Consider the following 23613-nt stretch of genomic DNA (forward strand, 5'->3'; position numbering starts at 1 on the left):
AATGGTAAAATAAAAAAAAAAGTAGGGGGCGTAAGTAATAAAAGTAATAGAAGAAAAAAGAGAAAAAAAATAAGGCCTAAGGAAGAAAAGAAGAAAAAAAGGGAAATAAAAACACAAAAACAAAAAGAAAAAAGGTAGTGAAAAAAAAGAAAAAAAAAAGAAAGAAAGATATAATAAAAACAAAAGAAGTAAACAAGGAACATAAAAATAAAAAAAAAAAAAAAAGAAGCGGGGAAAAGAGAAAAGGAAAGAAAAGAAAAAAACAAGAGGACAGGTATCCAGAAAAAGAAAAAAAAAAAAAACAAGAGAAGGTAATAAAAAGGTTGGGGGGGTGAAAAAGTAAATAAAAAAATATAATAGAAAAATAAAAATAAATCAGGGTTCTGTATAAAAAATTAAAATATGTAAAAAATCAAAAAAATATAAAAAAAAGGTGTAAATGGTAAAAAATGGCGTAAATATAAAAAAAAAAAAAAAAAAGAGAGAGGAGGTAGTGCAAGTGGATACGCCGTTGGGTAAAAAATTAGGTGTTGTTTGAGTTGTGTCATGTGCCATACAGATATTTTCCATGTGCTTTTTATCTGCAGAGATGAGCAAAAGTTCTCATTACTCACCAGAATTGTTTGAATACACTTTAACCTACTTTTTGAAAAGTGCAGACTAGTCTTGGACTAAATAAATTGGACTTGCTGTTTCATTGCTTTAGGATTAGAGAAGTGATGTTTGAACATTAAATTGCCAACTTCCTGGCTCAGAGGGTACATTTCGGGCATTTTGGGCTATCTGTATGACAGCTTCCGCTTTGAGTAAACCTGTCCACCAAGGTTCATAGTATTTTCATTACAGCAACTTTATTAAACTATATTGTCAAACATCACCACACAGAACTCCTTAAAGTATTAGGACTGCAATTTTTCTTTGACACACTCCCGAGGACAAAAGTTTAATTTCAAAAGATGTTCATTGGATGATGGATCAGAAGTTTAGCTTTCATTTCCTGATAATTTACATCTAGATTGTTATACAACATTTTGTTATACAATATTTTGTTCACAACTATACATCTTGTAACGCACAAGTGATACTGATACATGTGACTGGAACACAAGATGAATCAAAGTGATAGATAGGTCAAAAATATGGAGAAAGCCCTATCTGCTCAAGATGCATTACATACAAGCTTATAAGTAAAACATGGCGGTGGTGGTGTCATGGCATGGGCTTTCATGGCTGCTGAATCTGGTGAAGGTATAAACAGAAATAAATTCATATTTCTAGAGAACCATTGGGGGTTTTTACACCTGATCACTTCAGTTGTTTTCTGTGATCCGATAGATATCCGATGGTAAAAAGACCAGGTGTAAATGCCCTCCAAAACGGTTTCGAGACAGATATAAATCCGATCGCTCAAACCACTTCAGGAGGTGGTCTGGGACCGCATTTCAGATGAAACTAGACAAGTTAAATGCATGTGGTTTTTTCAAGCCACATACGTCAGTGCTACAGGTATACTCCTCCCAAACGGAAGTATGTCACTCGCAGGTGACTCGCGAGTCGTGCATCGCGCCAGAAACAAATATGTTTTCCCACCAGCGCTGGCTTTGATCTTTCACCCAAGTGTCTCGTTGGGTCTTAAAATGCACTGCTGACACCAGCGAAAATGCAGCAAATAGTAAATGCTGTTTTTTTGTAGCAACCGCATACACCAAAGCGTGTTCCATTTCAATTACCCCCGGAAATGAGGTAAATATATTTGCATATTGGGTCGGGAGTAGAAAGATCGGATTGATATCCGATTCACCGAGACGCATTTATGTGGCCTAATGTAAATGGAACAGTTTTAACAAATCAGATAGCTATCGGATCAGACAAAAACACATGAAGCGACCAGGTGTAAAAAGGCCCATTGTCTGATAGAATCAGTAGTTCAGCAGCAGTGAAAGCCAATGCCAAGATACCACCACCATGTTTTACTGAATGATAAGAGAAACATTCTGTCCGTTCATTTTCAAAGAAATGAATCAAATTCAATTGGAAGGAACTTTCAAAATACACTGATACTCAACACAGGACTTCATCAGCTGAAATTGAGGAAGGTTTTAGAGTCAAGTCAATCAGCAGACCATTAAATTAGGGTACTTATTAGAAGAGTACAATTTCAATACTTACTACTACAATACAACAGTTCACTTAAAACAGGGTGTCCTGCCTCCATGCTGTTTAACACTTCCAGATGTAAATACCAGGAAATAAAATGATATATAGTCTGACGGAAGAGTCTAACAAAAAGCATCAGGTTCCTACGCTACTCAGCAAGTCTTTCTACAACCAGTGTGTTTACTCTAAGGCTTACTGTAGCACTATGTTTTAGGTTATATTACTTAAGCTGTTCACAGTTAACATGAAGAAATTTGCTAAGAAATATACAATTGTGTTAATATATTATCACAATTTATAAGTACTTAGTTTAGTCTATTACCATATGTTCTGGTTTTATTTATTTCTGACCATGTTTCACAAATATTTTAGTGAAGGAGTGTCTGCTAGATGTCTGTTTTTGTAATGGTGTCATTTTCTGTACTGGTATTGACTATCCACATTCCAATACTGTGTCATGAATAGTCTAAAATCTAATCATCATTAGTTAAAGCTCAAATAGACATACAAAAATATAAATGACAAAAAACGTCAGTAAAAAGAAAGAGAAAAAATATCTTACCCACTGTACAAAAAACATCTCTCAGCTGTTCATCATACAGAAGGAAAAGAAAGTCCTTGTCGCTCCACTCTAGGTCACGCAGCTTGCTTTGGATAACGAAGGACAGTAGTCCAGGTTTAGTAGACTCTGATATTATGTTAAGGAGCTCCCTCTGTTTTGACCACATCAAATTTCATTTGTTAAGATCATATCACAAGACAATCTATAGTAATACTTATAATTTGTTTTAGACTTGTATTGCTTGACTACTAAAGTCTCACCCAAGTAGACTGACATCCTTTCTGATTGCTCTAAAAGAAAAAAAAACACAAATTTAAACTGCTCAATTTAGGTATGGTTTTTAAATTTTTACACATTTTGCTGCAGTATTTTCACACCTTGCACATGGACTGGGTGCCTGATATCTGAAGTGTGTTGCTTCCGGTGCTGATGTTAATGGACTAAAAGTTTTGGTTTGTGTATGTGTGTTTTGCAAGTAGACAACTTTTTTTTTGCACTAATTAATACATAGTGATTCATCCAGAAAGAGATCAGTGTTTTGCAGAAAAACATGTAACGATAAACAATATATCCATAAGTTTATGCTCTAAATAATAAAATAAACTTTTTGCTTATCAGGTTACTAATCATTCAATTTGAAGGTACGTTGAAAACATATACCTTCAATGAACCTTACCTCAGTGACCTGCTTGTTAATTGCATTTTGAGCACAAGTTAACAAGCAGTCCTCCATTGCTGGACAAAGATCAGTATAAGTACAGTAGTATCGAACTTGATCAGCTATCTTTTTCTGGTTAAAGAATATTTAAAAAAAAAATTAATACATATAAAAGGTATAAAAATGTAGATATACAGTTACACAGAAATGATATATATCATGAGAATGCTAAAACATGAATTGTAAATAAATAGTATAAAGATTTAAACTATGTGGAAAACAATTAATGAAATTCAACAGTTTACTGAAATCAATGAACATACTAAAGCCGAATTTTCACTGCAATAACTACAATGTGCTACATTCTTCTGTATAGATTATTTTGTTTTTACTTTCTGTAAGGTAACTGATACATCACGATACATTTCATTTGTATACTCTTGTATATTTCTTATTCTAGTTGGTAGAACAAAGGCAGTGATTCACTATGTGTTCTTGTTGGGTCTCTAATTTAAAATAAAACTCGCCTTTTGTAGATATTCTTTGAATTGTTTCTTTAGAACTTCCTCCCAGTCTTTTTGCCAAACTTTTGGCAACTGAAGTTTAAACACTGCACTCCAGTGCTGAAAAAGAAATCATATTCTTCACAAAACATTACTATTGTGTAAGCCTAATGTACAAAATAGTTTAGATTATAGTTTAAGTTTAGGGTGGTGGTAGCTCAGTGGCTGAATAAGTCAAGCCCCCTTTATGTCTTTTGGCTGTGTTGATTTTAAAATAATGACATTTTCATTATATGCAGTGGTGTAGTCTAGATTTTTGTAGTGAGTATACTGTAATTTTCTCCCCCCTCCCAGCCTTATACGCACCCATCCTAGAGCTACACCCCATAGGCACCACCACACTCACTAATGCATAAAATATGCATCTACATGTAATTTAGAGCATTATTAAAGACTGCTTATGTGTTATCAACATTCCAATTTATTATAAGCAACAAAGACAGTCAGCTGATAAAACCCGTGCTCTAGGTCCCATATTCATATAACATTTAAGGCTAAATGTAGCTCACCCAAACATGAAAATTGTGTAGTTTCTTTCTTCTGTTTAACACAAAAGATGATATTTTTAAAATGACACAATTTTCTTTTTTGGGTGAACTATACCTTTAAGAGCTACATTTAGCCTTAAATGTTATATGAATATGGGACCTGGAGCACAGGTTTTATCAGCTGTCAATTTTCAATGTACATTTAAGAGTGAACAATAAACATTTGTTCAGTTTTATCACCAACACTATTTCATTGCAGAACATTGTGAACTGAATGAACTGGTTGTTTACAAAGCTTTCCAAATACATTAGTACTCTGGCTGTGGGTGAAATGTCACCCGAAGCTGCTGTAGCTGGTCAAAAAAACACTACTGAACACCTCCACTTTTAAGTTTAAACTTGTAATGTACTCTGTAATTAAAGCATAGAAGAAATAAATATAAAAACACATCATGACATCTAAATTAATCTATATTTTTTGACTCAAAGTAGCCACCTTTTCCAGATATAACAGGTGATCATACTTTAACATAGTGAGCAGATATTGTTTAAGAGGTTGCAGTAACACAATCTGTTCCAGCACTGCTTTTATACAGACAGAGGGTTTATTAGGACACCTGTAGGAACAGTTAGCATTAACTGTCAAGATTTAATTTAGTTCCATTTCTGCAGAACAGTTGCAAGATTTTGTTACAATTTTGTAATGTAGTTTGTAAATGTAGTTTATTTTTCAGTTTTTAGAAACCTAAATTTTTACGTACACTTTTGTCAGTTTTCCGCTTACCTTTGTACCATTTCAGGATCATTGACTGGACATAAAATTTCAATAAAAACTGGAAAAATCGGTAGTGAAATACACATACCTTAAATTCCAAGGTCTTGATTCCACATTGGTGTTGTCTGATACAGTCACACATCATCTTTGTTAGATCTAAAAAGTAGCTCTGTGTTTTTCTGAGTTCAAATCCTGCAAAATATTCAAATACAGTAAATATAATGCACCCATCATTCAGCTTTTACAGCTTCAACACTTCCTGTCTGCTCTCTGACAGTGTAGGTGTTAATCCAATGCATTTTTATAAACACAATTGTTACATTTTAAGCTTGTGAATAAAAGTTTGCTAGATGCAAATAAAATTTTAATAAGTTGAACTTTAGCTTAGCTTCAGCATAATATACGTATGTCCATGGTCCTCTAGTCTGATGTGTCTTTACTAACAAATGTCCTATATATGAACATGAATTAAAATGAGTTATCATGCTTTATATATCGATTTCATCAATATCTTATTACAAATGTAACTCCTCTTTTTGTGTTATCTCTGTTTAACACAATTCTACAGTATAGTTAATCACACAGCGTCAAAAGAATAATTTACCATATCATCTGAAAGTTGGTCCAGATAGTCAGTGAATGCATTCAGAAGCTGCAGTACTGACAGGACATTGTTCCAGTGCTCTTTCCAGTTTCTGTCAACTAAAGAGTTTGCAAGGAAAGTCACTGTTTTCTCCAGGCAGGAGCGTACATCCCTCTTCAGTACTTCTGACGTTGATCTTTCTTGGCTGCTCATTGGAAACATGTTATGTTATGTTTATGTACACATTAAAGAACTTTACATTTAGTTATTTTATTAGAAACATTCATTGTTTTATTAGTTGCATGCCCTTGTATGGAGTGTCCTGCATAATGTTTGGAATAATCTTTGCATGCTTGCATTAAAATTTCACCTCAAACAATACTCATAGACATCAGCAGGTGCTGAGTATCTTCTCTGTTGATGCTCTGTCAGACTACTGCAGCCATCTTCAGCTCCTGCTTGTTTCAGGGGTTAGATCCCTTAAGGTTTTTCTACAGTTTAATAAAGACGTGCTCATTGGGACTCAGACCAGTGATTGACTTGGCAAGTCTTGTACTTTCCTCTCTTTAGTTTTAAAAAATGAATGCTTTATCACTGAGAAGGTGTAGGATGAAGTCTTATGTTTGTAGACACCTCAGAATTCACTGTATCTTCAGTATCATATAGGCCCAGGGTTTACAGATCAGGTGCCATGCTTTGGATCTTGGCCAGTCCCGTTTCTCTTGTCCATCGCTTTGATACAAGTTCATCTATGTCCGCTGCAGGCTCTTAAGTATTTTAGAAGACTTTCCTGGCCATTCTGCTTGACAATGCATTCTGCTCCACACCTGCCTCTAGAGTATTTCTGCTCTGTCAGACTGGTGTATGGAGATATTTTTATTTTGATCATTCTTTCTCAGCCTTACCATATAATGGTTTTCTCAACTTTCACTGATACAACTCTGGTTCCCATGTTGACAAATAGCAAAATCTCAAAAAAGACAGAAAATCTCTCAAAGCTACACAAAGTGAACTACTACTGCTGCACTGCTGAAACAAAGCTGAGCACTTTAACTACTTGTCAAGGGTTTGGGTACAAATTTTGGTAGTGCTTTTGTCCCAAACATTATGGAGAGCACTGTGTCGTATGTGATTTAGTCATTAATCTGTCTTTTTCAATGTACCTTTCTTTTATCCAGTCCTTAATGTGCAAGGCTGCTGTTTTCACATCCTCATGCAGTTCCTGACAAGACAAATAGAAAGCATATCCAAACCTTTCTCAAGGTGTACAGTGCTCAGCATAAATGAGTACACCCCTTTTGAAAAGTAATATTTTAAACAATATCTCAATAAACACAAAACAATTGTCCAAAATGTTGACAAGACTATGTTTAATATAACATCTGTTTAACTTATAACATGAAAGTAAAGTCAATAATTTAATTTAAAATACACATTTTTCAGTTTAACTCAAATTAGGGTGATGCACAAATGAGTACACGCCACTGAAAGTGTCTGGAGCCAAGCAAAATTTTAGACTACAAATGTCTAATTTAACAACAATTCAACCACAGGTGAGTCTAATTATTCATTACACAGGTGTCCAGCAGACAGTTGACTATAAAAGGGTGTTAGGCTACATCCCATTTCATGCTGTCAGCAATGGCACCACATGGAAGAGAAATGTCACAAGACCTGAGATAGAAAATAATTTCTTTACACCAGATAGGTGAAGCTTACTTATCAGTCAGAATACTGTAGCAAAAGTGGTACAAAACTTTAAAAAGATGGAACTACAACCATCTCACAGAGATGACCAGGTCGTCCACGGAAGTTAACACCTCTAGAGGAGCATCTTCTGATGAGAAGGGTTGAAGAAAATCAGCATGCAAGTTCACTGCAGTTATCTAAAGAAGTAGAAAGCCAAACTGGGAAGACTATTTCCTGTGACATATATGGCGTACACTGCACAGGAATGCCATGCATGGGTGCCATCCATGAAAGAACCCTCTCCTAAAAGCCAGGCACAAAATAGCTTGCCTAGAGTTTGCCAAGGCCCATGCTGACAAAGATGGACTATTGGGACTATACTCTGGAGTGATGAGACGAAGATAAATGTTTTTGGAACTGATGGCTTCAAAACTGTATGGCGTCGCAAAGGTGAAGAAAACAAAGAAAAATGCATGGTGCCTACAGTTTAACATGGTGGTGGCAGTATCCTTACAGTATGTGGGGCTGCATGAGTGCTGCTGGTGTCGGCGAGCTGCATTTCATTTTATGGCATCATGAATTCACAGATGTACTGCTCTATACTGAAAGAGAAGATGCTACCATCACTCCATGCCCTTGGTCGTCATGCACTTTTCCAACATGACAATGATCCTAAACACACATCTACTGTTAGATTTCTGAAGAAGAACAGGGTAAAAGTGATTCAGTGGGCAAGTATGTCTCTTGATCTGAACCCAATTGAACACCTATGGGGAATTCTGGAGAAAAGTTGAGCATCACTCTCCATCCAGCATCCAATCTCGAAAAGAGGTCATTCTTGAAGAATGGAAAACGATGGATGTTGCAAAATGTTGCCAGCTTGTCCATTCCATGCCTAAAAGACTTGGTGCTGTCATTAACAATCACGGAGGCCATACAAAGTACTAGATTTAGTCTACTTGTTATGGGGTATACTCATTTTTGCATCACCCTAATTTGAGTTAAACTGAAAAATGTGTATTTTAAATTAAATTATTAACTTTACTTTCATGTTATAAGTTAAACAGATGTTATATCAAACTTAGTCTTGTCAACATTTTGGACAATTGTTTTGTGTTCATTGAGATATTGTTTAAAATATTACTACTCATTTACGCTGAGCACTGTAACTGAGTCGTGCAGATTCAAAAATAACTAGAAGGACATACTATATCCACTACAGTTTTTCGATTCTCTGCCACAATGTAGTATTCCACATGCTGTACTTCCATCTCTTCATCAGTAAGTCAAATAGATAGTGTGTTTATTTGTTTGGAATCTACGCTTGTTTACAAAAAAAAAAGTATAAATGTCCTAGACTAAATATGCTGCACAGATATTTTTAAGATGCAGAGGTGGGAAGTAACGGAGTAAAAATACTTCGTCACTGTACTTAAGTAAATTTTTCTGGTATCAGTTCTTTACTCCACTATTTATTTTTTGGACAACTTTTTACTTTTACTCATTACATTTTTACACAAATATCTGTACTTTTTACTTCTTACATTTTCAAAACGGACTCATTACTTTTAGTATTATTTCTTCTCATTGAGCGCTGTTTCCAGCCTATCATCCTGTCATTGTGCGGCTTTTTCACCATGTGACTGGTGTACTGTATTATTTACTGGCTATCAGACATAGACTAAGGATAGCGGAGCTAACAATGAGCAGCACGCCTACAAAAGGAATGGCTAATGTTAATTCGGAGGGAGTCACCGATGTTAAAATAACTAACAACGAGGACATTCCTGAACACCCATGGCCATATATGAGGGAGATGTTTGAAATAAAAAAAGGATTCCTGGCGAATGCGTTGCGAATTGTGTCAACCCAAAAAACACGGAGTGCTTAATTTAATTAACATTAATTTTGTCATTTGTAAAACATCACAATAATATAGAGTTGTTTTCAAGGACAGAGCTGGAATTTCCCTACAGTTTGGGATATGGCCTTGGTGATTCACTTGGTATATATTTATATTTCCAAAAGTATTGGGTCACCTGACCTTTCCTGCTATATGTGGTTGTTTTCTGATCTCATCCCTACTGAACCCCTTTGGGATGAATGTGAACACTGACTCCACCCTATACCTCACCTACATCAGTGCCTGCCTTTTGTAACACTCTTGTGGCTGATGAACACAAATATCCACCAGCACACTCCAAAATTTATATATATAAATATATATATATATATATATATATATATATATATATATATATATATATATATATATATATATATATATATATATGTATATATAAAAAAAACCATGACATCCAGTTACCAGCATGACACTAAACAGGTAGTAGTAACGGCGACTTTTTACTTAAGTACATGTCAGAGCGCATACTTCTTTACTTTAACTTGAGTAAAAGAGTGTAGTCACTACTTCCAATTTTACTAGAGTCTTTAAAAAAATGAGTATCTGTACTTCTACTTGAGTAAAGGATGTGTGTACTTTTGCCACCTCTGTTAAGATGCAAGTTCATGCTTGTGGGTTTAAAACTGGACAAGGCTGAAATAGAGCTGCATAAAACCTTTCCTCGATTAACACTTACATGTAAACTGTAGCTCTTCTCCCATTTTATCATCAGTGACAAGAATTCTTCTGGAGTAACGGTGATTTTCATGAGGTAGCGTCCATCTCCCACATTAGACATGTCTAATACAGCATCTCTGAATTATTTTTTTCTCTTGATCATCCCAATGTGTGTCTCGATCATTTCTGAGAAGTCCCTTAATAAGAGATTTAATTAAATATTTTAAAAAATTACAAAAGCACCAGTTTCACTACATGAGACAACAAATAAACTGAGTTTATTATTTACTTATTTCAATAAGAAATCAATTTTGCAGCTTTGTATAGATTACTACTCCAAATGTGCAAAAAACAGTTGTAATATTTCTTTCTGTTGTCCTTCAGCTGCTCCCTGTTAAGGGACGTCACAGCAGATGTTTATGCTGAATGGCATTGAGATTTAACCTCTTAGTGGCTGGGTTGGTTCCCTGCCTGGAAATAAAATCCAGGCTGTGGCAGTGAGAGCCAAGGATCCTGCTGCTGGACTGTGCAGATCTTTGTACAAGAATCATTTTTAAAAAAAAATATGCAGATGACTTTTTTCTTTGGATATTTTTTTAAGACTTTTGAGGGAAACAAAATATTGACTGGTATTACCAGAAGGTATAAAATTTGTCTAGCAGATCCTATTCAAATTCATTCAATAACAAACTAACCTAAATAAAAATAAATGAATGAATGAATGAATGAATGAATGAATGAATGAATGAATGAATGAATGAATGAATAAATAAATAAATAAGCAAGCTTAAATATACTTCAGATTAAGTGGACAATGATTTTAAATAGGAAAACATGGGTTAAATATATTTGTGTCATCATTAAATTATTAATGTCATCAATCTACAGTAGAACTTAAATGTTTTTTGCCCATTGTTATTATTTGAACTAAAAGTTATTAGCAGTACCTGTGTGCAGACAACTTTTGCATATATTGTTTATATGCTAATTTATGAACACAGTCTGGAGATACTGCATAAAACAGTGCCATAAACCAAAGTGCTGCTTTTGGTGACTTTTTGCAAGCCAGATTGTACACATAACGTACAGCTTTGGAAATTTTCCTGTAAAAGAAACAAAATAAATAAATAACAAATGATCATTTATATAAAAATGTGTATGAGTGATTCAAATTCACTAAACTACTTATTTCAGTTTATCACAGAACTGCATGTCACTATTCATCCAAATCATATAGCCTATTTTATTCCCTTTCCCTATATTTTACTATTATTATCACTGAAATGTGGAATGTTAGTTAGATATACTTATTCATTTCATTTTTACAGTGAAAATTGTTTTTTTGCTTTTAGTGGAGAAAGTGTATCCTTCATTCAAGTAACTACAGAGCTAAGTCAATCAAAACACACACCCACATCATAGACAACCTATGTCTACACATATATCATCTATATCACCTATATTCTTTTAATCTAATTCATTGTCCTGCTGCCATAACAATAAATCTCCTCACATGCACTAAATATAGCTACAGATGCCACTATAAATTCTGTTTTCTCTCATCCAGAATGGCTTGCACATTTATTTCCCATGTCTTGGTTTTCTCATGCTGTTTGAAGACTACATATAAATTCAGTAAAGATTCTACATTAAACTAAGTTGCACTGCTCAGAAGGTCCCACCAATGCAAAAGTCTCAGAAAAAGCCAGTTATTAACACCTAGCACCATTTTGTCTTCGTCACACTTCTTAGTCTCCAGTCACTCATATATCCTTCTTCTTCTTCTTTCAACTTTTCCCTTCAGGGGTTGCCACAGCGAATCATCTCTCATCCTCAACACTTGCACCCACTAGCTTCATATCCTCATTAATTACATCCATATACCTCCTCTTTGGCCTGCCTCTTTGCCTCCTGGCTGGCAGCTCCATGTCCTACCAATATACTCACTCTCCCTCTTCTGAACATGTCCAAACCATCTTAATCTGGCCTCCCTAACTTTGTCCCCAAATGTCCAACATGAGCTGTCTGATGTACTCGTTCCTAATCCTGTCCAATCTTATCACTCCCAAAAGAGAACCTCAACATCTTCAGCTCGGCTACCTCTAGCTCAAGATGTTGAGGTTCTCTTTGTGAGTAACTCATATATAGCCTCCATTATAATACACTTATGTACAAATTTAGTCATTAAAAACTGTATTATTTAACTGACATTAAATAATAATGTTTCATACAAAATGTGTCTTAAGAACCATCTCTTCTGTAGGATACTACTGTAATATAAATAAAACAATAACATATCAAAACTTTTGAAGTCAGCAATTAATGAAAAAATGAACTCACAATCTCACTGTGTCATTGAGACTCGTCAGCGGGCCGTGCAGCTCGCCATTTTGTTTGACAATTCCAGACAGTTTTTCCATTGTAACTTTCTGAGGTTGAATCTGAAAAAACTCAGCAAGAATTGCTGCAGCGAGAACATATTGAACTATAGAGTTCATTTTTGACTCATTAATTGTATGTTGAAATGCTTTGTCCAGATTTTTCTTTACATCATCCTAAAAAAATGAAAAGAATTCCAAATAATCAAATAATTTTTTTACATTTTTCCTGATACAGTATATCTCATTAAAGCTCTTTAAAACTGGCAAACAATACAGACTGATTACACTTGTACTTACCCAAGATTTTATTATTAGGGGCAATTCAGAGTCAACAACACGTCTTATTTGAACACAAAAAATAAAAAATAAAGCCGTAGTTTGCATCTCTGATAAATCCTCATTTGTGCAGTTCATCAGCTGTGTTAACATTGCACGAATGAATTTGGATCGTATTTTGTTAAGCACTGTGGTTTTCTTCTTCCAATACCATTTTCCTGTTTGCATGCATACATCATCAAACTGGTGAAAGACTGAAAAATAGAAGAAATACGAAATATATCAGCACATACGGTGCATTCTGACCATGAAGAACATCTGTATTTATAAAGTACATTTTTTTTCATGTAAATCAGTACATCTACATTCACATTTACATTTACAGTATTTGGCAGACGCCTTTATCCAGAGCGACGTACAAAAGTGCTATTAAGTCTCTATCATTGAATACATTAACTCTGGTTCACTAGGTTACAGACTTAACATACCATCAGCCTAAATCACTGTTCAAGGTTTTTTTTAACACTCATACAACAAACAGGGGAGAAAGTGCTAGTTAAAGTGTCTCATTAATAAGTAGGTCTTCAACAGTTGTTTGAAGATAGCCAGTGACTCAGCTGTCTGGACCCCAAGGGGAAGTTCATTCCACCATCTTGGTGCTAGAACGCAACGTCTGAAAATCTGCATCTGTTATTTTTACTAGTTTTCATGTTCTGCAAATAAATGCTCTAAATGACAAGATGTTTGTTTGGAATTTGGGAGAAGTTTTGTTAGAAATTATAGAATAAAACAAAAAATATTCACTTTACTCAAACAAATACCTATAAATAGTAAAACCAGAGAAACTTATCAAAATAATTTCAGAGCTGTATATACATGATGCATATACATCATGTGGGTGTTAAATTCCAGTTCTGACTATTGTCAATTACTATTCTTTTGATAATAATAATCTTGTGCTGGTCAACAACCATCTGTATGTTTTGTACTGATAGTCTTCCCCAGTGGTGATTGATGACGAAGGTATTTTACATGTGCATAATTTCAGATTTCTTCCACAGGGACAGAAAACAGTCAGTAAAGGTGGATCAGTTGAATTATTTTGTGGATATATTTTTTTTTACAATATTTTTGACTAATTTTTAGTGATATGCTAATAGACATTTAGTTGTTAGTTAACAATCTTACCTTTATCCTTCTCAGTGATGTCTCTGACCAATGTTCTGTATTTGTATTTCTGATTTCCATATTCAAGGGTTTCAAAGTTGTCTTTGCTATCAGTAAGACAGTATATGTAACAAATATTTTGTGTGTACAACTTGTCAAAAAAAAGGTCAAGTTTGAACATCCGACCAGTTTCATCAGATCTGGAGAAACACAAACAGTTTATACAGTTTATATCTAAATTCACGTTTATACAAATGCTGAAGTTCCGAGGTTTTAATTTGGTGGACAGTTATGGCTTGTGGCATGACACTATATTTTTCTGGCACACTATTTTAATGTTATGAAATCTATTCCTGTAAAGTTCTGAAAAAGATGAATACTTTCCTATAACATAAGAACAAATAAGATGTCAAATACTGTATGTCACCACATTATATCATAGAGAAATTTATGTTTTGGTGGTTAATATACTCAAACACACTATGGAATGTCATGAGAGGTTGATATTAAATTTAAAAAAAAACTGCAGCCTTAATCAATTATTACTGTGTTGTTTTCCCAACAACAAATACACCCATTTTGAATAATAAAAACTCATTGCACATTTTCTGCAGCTTCATATTGCAGCTACTTTTTGTTGATTTAAACAGAAATTGTACTTTCAGATGAGTGCGTGAAATACCACAACATATGAATGTAGTGTGTGCTTTAATAATAAAAGTTCCTATTATGGTGTAAAATGTCATTTATGAACTTACCTTATTGGCTTCATATCAATTTTTTTTCCGTCAGAGAATACAATATGCATCTTATCATGTGAAGAACCAACTCCCTTCCAAAGAGCAGCATAAAACTTCACACAAATACAGTCTTCATTCCTAAAGTGTTACAGAGAGTTAGAGAGCACAAACACCTAGATGAGATCATCTAACAGAAGTCAGAGAGCAGGTAAAGGAAGATAAGCGGGTTGAGAAAATGCTGTTCAAAAAGAAGATTTCAGCCATGAGATGTTAGTGTCATTCACATTCATTCGCAAGTAATACATCTTTTATAACTGAAAAGGCAGGAAACAAGAGAGTGAGAGAGTGAATGATTTCTCTTTTATAAACAATGCACCATTGGAGACAAAAATCTAAATTTTTCACATAAAATTAATCTTACCTGTCTTGATTATCTGGCCAAAAGTGTGGCACTAAAGAAAAAAGATATTCAAAAATGTTAACAGTGAAAGGAATCTGTGTTTAAAGGGCTGTATAAACTTTCTGTGGTTACACATTGTCCAGTGCTTCAGAGCTCATCACACATAATAAAACAGAAAAATAACTGACAATTTGACTTTACTGACATTTTTAAAACAGTTCTCTTACCTTTATCTGGACGTTCAGGCAAAATCTACAAAATAAAAATATTATAAGTGAGAATTGGACCTGAGTTAGATCACTTTTAAACCTTTAGTCTCAGTGTAGTGCAGTTAGGTACAAGTTGATCATATGATAATTACATTCATTTAATTAACTACACTAAGATAACAGGCCTTATAATATACAGTATTGTGCAAAAGTTTTAGACAGGTTAAAAAATATAGAAAAATAGAAGTCTTAATAGTTTATATTTATCACTTAACAAAATGGAAAGTAAATGAACAGAAGAGAAATCCAACAGCATCAGTTCTAGGTTTACTTGCACACAGTGTTTTAAGGTAGGGTGGACCAATTGTCTTGGAGAACTGACCACAGATCTTCTCTAGGCTGCCTCTGATCCTTCTGTCTCTGTATGTAATCACAGACAGACTGGATGATGTTAAGATCAGGGCTTGATTGAGACACACCATCACTTCCAGGACTAATTGTTCTTCTATATGCTGAAGCTTTCAAGAAATTTCCACCACGCTTCACTGTTGCCTGCAGATACTCATTATTGTCTCTAGTCCGGAGACCTGCTGCCATTTTTCTGCACCTAGTTCTTATGTTTTTGTGTATAGTCGAGTCTCTTCACCTTGTTTCCATATCGGAACTTCTATGAAGAACACTTCTGATCAGATTTCTCTGGACATTCTCTGGTCTTGTCATGGTGTATGACCTGTGATATGAAACTTTCTCCACAACCTCACCTTTGTAGAGTTTGTTTGTTCCTCACCCAGTGTGAAGCTCCTATACAGCTGTTTCCGTAAGTGCATGAATTGATGCTGGTTTGAAGCCAAAAGTTACACCAAAAACATATTTGATTTAGATTTTTCTTCTGTTTGCTAACTTTGCATTTTGTAAATTGATAAAAAAAAAAGAATATATATATATATATATATATATATATATATATATATATATATATATATATATATATATATATATACGTATGTATATATATATATATATATATACATACGTATATATATATATATATATATATATATATATATATATAATTATTTTATAAATATAGAATATTTTTGAAAGCATCCTTACTTTACAGAATTACTTCACAGAGAGAGAGAGAGAGAGAGAGAGAGAGAGAGAGAGAGAGAGAGAGAGAGAGAGAGAGAGATTCTGTGACATTTGCAAGATCTGCAATTTTTCAAAATTGCGTACATTTCCAGCAGGTCATCACAACACACACCCAGCTAAAGATCTCTCTGTATCATGTGTGTGGAACATTACAGCTGTAATAGGATGTAATTACCCATGTGTCTTACCCGTGTGTGCATAACACATTAAAAAAATCTGCAGGAAAATCAAGCTTTTTTGGACACAACACTCACAAAAAACCTGAGAAATACTGAAGGGTCTGATTAATATAAAATTTATACTACAAGTAAGAATGTAGATCATTGCTCCTCACCTCAAACCCCTCCTCTTCTGTTTGAGAAGACTGTAAGGGCTCCTGTAGAGCATCCTTCTCTGGTGGATTGTCTTTTAATTCATCTAAATATGTCCAAAAACTAGCTTAGTGTTCCAGACTTGATAGGACCTCAAATAAAAGGTTAATAATTATCTTTTACTTATGGTCTTATCAGATCTGGCACAGTAAGATAGTTTAAATAAATGTCACTGAAATGACGCACAGATTTCTAAAACACAGATTTTTGGAAATAAACATTGTACCAGACTGGACTGTTATCATTAAACTATTAGAATTAATACAATAAACACATTGAATACAGCTCAGGGAAAAATGAAGAGATTACTGCAAATGTATCAGATTCAGTTTCTCTGTACATGAACATCTTTGTTTTATTCTATAAACTACAGACAACCTCAATATATATAATACTAGCTGAAGGAAACTGCTTATCTGGAAACTGGTTATCAACTTCTTCATGCATGAAGTAACTACACGTTTACACAAGTGCTTTTCCTCAAGCAGTTCAACTCAAAGCACATTTTATCTGTATATATGCATGTGGCCTCTTTGTACCAAACAGACATGAAGCCAGTGTCATCTCCAAGCTCCTGAAGAGTTCTGTTTAACGTAAGTGTTTACATGTTTTTACATGCAGTGTTTACATGCAGTCAGTGTACCTGTCAGTGTTGTGTGTTTCTGTCCATCATGTGGAGTTTCTCCTGTTCTCTCTGAAGTAGCCTCAGCTTTCATCTTGTTCTCCGACTTAAAATGATGAAATATAAGTGTCCAAAATAATGTATACATTAGATATCTGAAGTGATTTTATTATTATTAGACATTCTGAGCTCCTCTCACCTCTGTTCTTGTGTTCAGAGTGTCTGGTTGTAGCTGTCCTGCTCTTTCTAATGAAGATGTTTGAAGAGATAACGTTAACAATTCTGAAGTCCTGCCACTTCACAACACCTTATTATATATACTCTACTAAGTGCACAAAAAAAGGAGTTTAATAACAAATCTGTATGTAGCTTTATTTATACTGTAGGTCAACAGTGTAACATTATTATCTACTCATATATATCTCAGGCTCCAGTGAATTAATGCACGTCATTATTATTTGCTGTGTTCATGATTATTTTGTGCATTAACTGTTAATTAAGTAGCAAATTATTCTTTTTTAGAATTTTTTTTTTTCAGTCAAGATTTCTTACCATGAGAAATGTTGTGTGGAAACATGTCAGAATTCTCCACAGAGTCAGTTCTATCTTCAGCAGGATTCTGAAAGAAAATTCATTAAAAAGACTAAATAATGTTTTTGTATTAATATTTTATACAACTTTTGAACTGAAAAAAAAGAAAACATATAAAATAGTCATTACACTGTGAGCAGCCAGTTCATCTGAATGGTCTGTTTCCTGAGAGGAATCCATTTTACCTCGGCATCAGTTACAGGTTTACCTGGAAAGTGCTTGCTTTATTTATTTATTTATTTATTTATTTATTTATTTATTTATTTATTTATTTTCTATGATGATCTATTATATATAACAGATGAGATGTCTAACATTATCTACTGCTCCCATTTTGTTGCACCCATATTGGATTAAAACAGCTACTAGAGGGCGATATTTGTCTGGATAAAAGTCCCTTAAACTCTGAGATAAAATAGACTGCAAGTTCGAGACTGTGCTCCTGAACTCATATTTCAAATGTATTTAGATAATAACAAAATATAAATTCTATAATGTGGAACTGTACAATAACATACCTCTGAAGTATTTTACACTGTGATTTTTAGTGATTCATTTAGGTGAAAAATAAAAACCCTACAGGTTGCAGTATGTGTATGATAATATGCCTCAGTTGCCTCAGTATGATAATATACCTCAATATGCCAAATGTTTTGCATTTGTCAGAGGAAGAGCAGATTACGCTAAAATCTGCTCTTCCTCTGACAAATGCAAAACAAGCATTATATATTCTGCTCAATGCAGATTATTTTCTGTTACACATTGATTTAAATTATTGAGAGAAAAGAGACAACAAACTGATTCATTATTAAATCAGAATCTCTAACCTGTTCGTTCTGCATCCTGGAAAAAGTGTGTAGACTCAGTAGACTGGGGTATTTATAACAGACACGCCCTGTTAAAGGAGGTGCTGAGTCAAAGAACATCACTGAAGCTTTCAAATCTATTACATTCATTAGCATGCTGCATTTACTGTAGACAAAAAAAAATACTCCACAGCATTTGGGCTAGACTTTATATATGCAAAAAATAAAGTCTATAGCATGCTATATATATATATATATATATATATATATATATATATATATATATATATATATATATATATATATATATATATATATATATATATATATATAATGTTTTGCAGTGTTTTTTTAATTTTTTTAAAAACATTATATTTACATAAAGAATAAATCCTAAATATTCAACAAAATGTCTTTTTATCTTGTAGAAATGGCATCTTTAGTATTAATAGGAGAAATTATGTTTATTAAGACTATATTTTATAAGTGTAGTGACAGAATAGAAAAGATCTTTATTATTATTGTTTAAAATCAATGACAAACCATTTAAGCAGCTCTGCAACTTCAGCAGCAAACTAACATTGTAAACAGGTTTATAAACAGCAATATATACAGGACAGGTAGACAATATAAACAGACAAGGACAATGTACTTGATAAAGAAATTATAATCTGCAAACAAATGTATCGGTCCCTGGGTAGTTAATTTATTACTTAGAACTGCACACACTTTAGATAAAAAGTCACATGAGTTCTTAGAGAACATAAAGCTCTGTACAAAGAAATCACATGGTTTGAGTGAAAAAAACAGCTACTGTATCTGTGTAGCTATAGTTTCAGTTTCAGTTAGAAGTCACGTGGTTTCTGAGAAATCTCATCAGGCTCCACAATAACATTAGCTGAATGATGCAGCAGAAATGCAGAGAGGAGAAGAGCTACTGAAGTCTTTATGTACAGTTTCTGAAATCAGTCGAGTGTCACCTGATGTGTCATTAGACTTCAATCAGATTAGATGTCATTTGAGTTTTAACTTTAACACAATCCTCTGATATATATAATGAATATTAGAGCTGATTCTACTAGTCATTCTATAATACCACAACTATCTGATCAAGATTACAGTCTTTTATAAATAAATGAAACATGCAGGATTTATTTTATTCTATGAAAACTGGATTCAACCTTAAACAGATCTTTTTTTTATACATTATTAGTATTATTATTATTAGTATTACTATCATAGTATTATCAAAACTATATTCATGCTATTCAATGTCATATTACAGTATAGTATATAAATAAACCATTTTTTGTATAATTTAATCATTAAATGAACACAAATGTTATTTAGAATAATTGTTTGTTTATTTTCATAAATTATTTTTAATCATTGGGGCATCTGATGCTTTAAGGGCCTTAAGCTTAAACTGCATCACAGCTTTCTGAAAGTACACCGTAGCTGAAGGATGACCTGAGAACATCACCAGAGACGCACTGATGCACTGAGTGTAATCACAAGCTGTTCACTCCATACAGTGTATAAGGTGAGAAGGATCTAGTGCAGCGGTGTCCCATCTTATCTGGAAAGGGCCGGTGTGGGTGCAGATTTTTATTCCAACCAAGCAGAAGCCACACCTGATTCCACCTGTTTAATCAGTTGTTCTTGGCCTTTAGACTCTGGTGTGGCTTCTGCTTGGTTGGAATGAAAACCTGCACCCACACCGGCCCTTCCCGGATAACATTGGCACCGCTGTTCTACTGAATAATGTCTGGGATGAGAGAGTATTTATATTACATCATACACACACCTAATCAGATCTGATTAATTATGTCAGGAATGGGGGAAAAATCCTCATGTCCTACTTCTGTGATCAGCAGAAAGACATTTTAGACTTTAAGTCTTGGGGATCATGAATATTCAGAGACTCTAAAGATTTAAAATAGCCAGATAAAGTGGACTAGGACCAAACATTACAGCTCAATAATTTATGTAGTTAATACAACTTAATTCAAGAGACATGAAAATGTAGAATTAACTTCACTATTAAATAAAATTAATTTACAAACTTGTACCACTGGGAATATAAAAGGTTCATCTGAATCCAGCACATCACTTTATATTTCTACAATAACAAGACTGCAGTTTATTTTAAACACATTCCTGATCTTATTACACATTAAGAGCATGACAAACATGACATGTGGAGACTAAAACCTGTTAAAAACTCGAATGTCTTGTTTATCATCGTCCTGATGCCAGAGTTTCATCATTCCAGACGTCACCCTGATACACTGAGCGTGAGCATTAGGGAACCTGCTTACATCAGATTTTACAGAAAAGATATTAAACAGAGTCGTTTATTCTAACACTTTGTTCTAAATCACAATTAAAGTGAAAGTGAATTCTGTGTAAAAATCAAAACTGACCCCAACATCATAGGACAGGAGATCACTACCAAATTAATCTCTAATTAATATGGATTGTTATTCAATCTCATTTCAGGATATATGAAAATGTATAAAGTTCTTCTCTAAAATCTATATTTTGTTCTCTCTCCCCTTACAAGACACCGTGGTCTTGAACAGACAGTGAAGGAAATAACAGACAGGATTGCTCCACTGATGACATCAATCCACAATCACTCTGTAATTACAAAACACTAAATCAGTACAGAACACAATCCTTCAGATTCATCAGCTTTCACACTGGAAATCTGGAGTTGTAGCTTTTCCTGTTCCCCAACACTCTGTACTGAGGGTTTAATAAGTTTGTGTAAAGCTGTGTCCTGGTGGAGCTCTGACTCGACTGTGAGCTGAAGAACACGACAACAGTGTGTTGAGGAATGAACCGAGAAGAAATCAAACTAATTCATAATTAATATTCTATTTCAAGTGGTTACATATTCTAACAGTTAGATATCATTGAACATGATAAACCCTCATATGTAAGCAAAGTTTTAATCTCAAAAGCACCTAAAACTCACAGCAGTATAAACATAAAGGTTTTCTGCTGTAAATCCAATCCATATCCAGTTATTATATCAATCATTGACTGGAGACTGTAAACAGTCACTCAATAATAATAATGATGGATACAAATATTTATGTAATAGAGCACAAACACTAACAAACTCTGTACAGTCACAGAGCTCACCTGCTGATGACAAATTAAATGAAGCTGGATAAAAAAGACAGCATTTATGATAGGACAGATATGGTCTAACTCTCAGTGTAAACTTATTATTATTATTATTATAAATTATTATTAATAACAATAACAATAACAACAATAATAACAATAATAATAATAATAGTTGTGGTAGTATTGTTATTATTATTATTATTATTGGTGTTGGTGGTGGTAGTTTTTACACAAAACTATACTATTCACCTCTTTCTGATATTTAGTAAAAGGCTAATAAATGTAAAGTAACAAGCAATAGGTCACTCTTCAGTTTTTCTGAGCAACTGATATTGATATTATTATTATTATTATTATTATTATTGTTATTATTGTTATTATTGTTGTTATTGTTATTGTTATTATTATTAATAACAATAACAATAACAACAATAATAACAATAATAACAATAATAATAATAATAATAATAATAATAATTCTTGTTATTATTATTATTATTATTATTATTATTATTATTATTATTATTATTATAAAGCATCCAGATGGAATAACTGCTTGTGCAGGACCGTAAAATATAAAAAAATAATAAAAAACGAAACGTTCCAAAGAAAATTTTAATATTTCTATTTATACTATCCTTTATTTTTCTTGTTAAAAAAGAAAAGAACAGAAAAAACTCTTACTCCTAATTCAGACAATTAAGTGCAATATACAGACTATAATTAAATGCTAAAAACTAATTAATAAATATTGACACTAGGTGGCGCATAAACGCTGGGTTTCAATAAGTCAACTATTTGTACGTTTTACTGTATGAATATTACAGAGAATAATTAATTTATTTCACTGACAAATAAGAGATTTGACTCAATAATTAACACATTCATTTAATACAATTTCAGATAAGTTGTGATAAACAAGTGTTGTGGTGACACATGGATACTTAGCGTTAATCACGTGACTTTCTGTCACTAAACCAGTCTGAAAATAAAATGAAACTAAATGACTCCAGCACACACACACACACACACACACACACACACACACACACACACACACACACACACACACACACACACACACACACACACACACACACACGTTGATCAGATGATCAGATCTGGACAGTTGGTCTGGTGCTCAGAACAATTCTAAAGCACATCACTGATGTCAGTGTAAAAACTTACCTCCTCAACCCAGAAACACAGTGAGACACAGCTACTTTTACACATTATAGGTGGTAAGCCACGCCCACAATGTAGCTAACATCATACACGTACCAGGACTTTAGAATTCTTTACACATTAAACAAAATGTGTTCACAAATGACTGTAGCATCAGGATAAATCACTAATAAACACTAACAGTGTAGCAGAATAAAGTAAACTCAGTAAAGCGAGCTGCAGGTAAACATACATGAAGAACATCATCACAAGAGGAACATCTTCACAAGAGGAACATCATCACAAGAGGAACATCTTCACAAGAGGAACATCATCACAAGAGGAACATCATCACAAGAGGAACATCATCACAAGAAGAACATCATCACAAGAGGAACATCATCACAAGAGGAACATCATCACAAGAGGAACATCATCACAAGAGGAACATCATCACAAGAGGAACATCATCACAAGAAGAACATCATCACAAGAGGAACATCATCACAAGGGGAATATCATCAAAAGGGGAATATC

The 23613-nt window shown here is 33.7% G+C and overlaps 1 protein-coding gene and 2 pseudogenes across 7 annotated transcripts in view; all 3 read right to left on the bottom strand.

Moving 5' to 3' along the window:
- LOC113656616 overlaps positions 1 to 23613 on the bottom strand; it is a 355645-nt pseudogene that overhangs the window by 279795 nt on the left and 52237 nt on the right.
- LOC113656619 (acetyl-CoA carboxylase 2) overlaps positions 1 to 23613 on the bottom strand; it is a 332529-nt gene that overhangs the window by 216917 nt on the left and 91999 nt on the right. The gene's annotated exons all lie outside the window — the stretch shown is intronic.
- LOC125145499 lies at positions 3477 to 18542 on the bottom strand (annotated as a pseudogene).

The sequence above is a fragment of the Tachysurus fulvidraco genome, chromosome 9 (genome assembly GCF_022655615.1).
Source record: "Tachysurus fulvidraco isolate hzauxx_2018 chromosome 9, HZAU_PFXX_2.0, whole genome shotgun sequence".
Lineage (NCBI taxonomy): Eukaryota > Metazoa > Chordata > Actinopteri > Siluriformes > Bagridae > Tachysurus > Tachysurus fulvidraco.